Genomic DNA, 1,222 nt, shown 5'->3' with positions numbered 1-1,222 from the left:
TTCCTACAGCTGACCTGAGCTACTGAGTCTGCCTACCCAGCATTGCTTCTCTTGGGCCCCCTTCTCTTCTTTCTACATGGAACTCCAACTCTTTCTATCCCACTTATTATTCTCAAGTTCTGCTGGGGCTGGCTCAAGCTATTTTAGATTTCATAGCTTTAACTCTGCTAAGAACTCTTCCATTATCTCTCTTGATGATTAAGTATCCCCTTACCAGGCCAATACTGTTCTGAGCATGTTACAAGTCTTCCCTTGTGGCTCAGACGGTAAAGCGTCTGCCTAAAATGCAGGAGACCCAGGTTCGATCCCCGGGTTGGGAAGACCCTCTGCAGAATGAAATGGCAACCCACTCCAGTACTCTTGCCTGGAAAATCCCATGGACGGAGGAGCCTTGTAGGCTATAGTCTATGGGGTCGCAAAGAGTCAGACACGACTGAGAGACTTCACTTCACTTCACTTCCCAGGCCAATACGTGAGAGAGTGGTCTAATGTGAAAGGAGGGACTTCCCTGGTGGTCCATCGGTAAAACATCACCTTCCAAGGCATGGGGTGTGGGTTCATGCCTCAAGGCCAAAAACCAAAACATAAAACAGAAGCAATATTGTAACAAATTCAAAAAGGACTTTAAAAAATGGTCCACATTAAAAAAGAAATCTTAAAAAATATAGTGTGAAAGGAAGGGTGGGGGGGCGCTAGGAAAGAGGAGGGGAAAGAGAAAGAGAACTGATATTAATTAAGGACAGATTTTGTACCAGGCCCTATGCTCCACTGCTTTACACATTATCTCTTTAATCCTCCAAAGCTCTGAGAATGGATTATTGCTGCTTTATTTTACTGATAGGAAAATAAAACATCAGAGATATTGAAGTATTTGACCTTAAATATTCAATAGGAAGGATTGAAATTTAAATATGAAAAGGCAAAAAGATATGACACTGAAAGATGAACTCCCCAGTTCAACAGGTGACCAATATGCTACTGGAGAAGAGTGGAGAAATAGCTCTAGAAGGAATGAAGTGGCTGAGCCAAAGTGGAACAGCACTCTGTTGTGGATGTGTCTTTTGGAGAAAGTAAAGTCTGATGCTATAAAGGACAATATAAAGGACAATGTTAAGTCCATGAATCAAGGTAAATTGGAAGTGGTCAAACAGGAGATGGCAAGAGTGAACCTCGACATTTTAGGATAAGTGAACTAAAATGGACCAGAATGGATGAATTTAAT

At 42.0% G+C, this 1,222-nt stretch overlaps 1 non-coding gene across 1 annotated transcript; it reads left to right on the top strand.

Annotated features, from left to right (window-relative positions):
• Positions 1-248: 248 nt before the first annotated feature.
• TRNAF-AAA lies at positions 249-320 on the top strand. Its single transcript has one exon. It is a non-coding gene; the product is annotated as a tRNA-Phe (tRNA).
• Positions 321-1,222: the final 902 nt, after the last annotated feature.

The sequence above is a fragment of the Cervus elaphus genome, chromosome 17 (assembly GCF_910594005.1).
Source record: "Cervus elaphus chromosome 17, mCerEla1.1, whole genome shotgun sequence".
NCBI classification, from domain to species: domain Eukaryota; kingdom Metazoa; phylum Chordata; class Mammalia; order Artiodactyla; family Cervidae; genus Cervus; species Cervus elaphus.
This window is presented reverse-complemented; position numbering and strand designations above follow the sequence as displayed.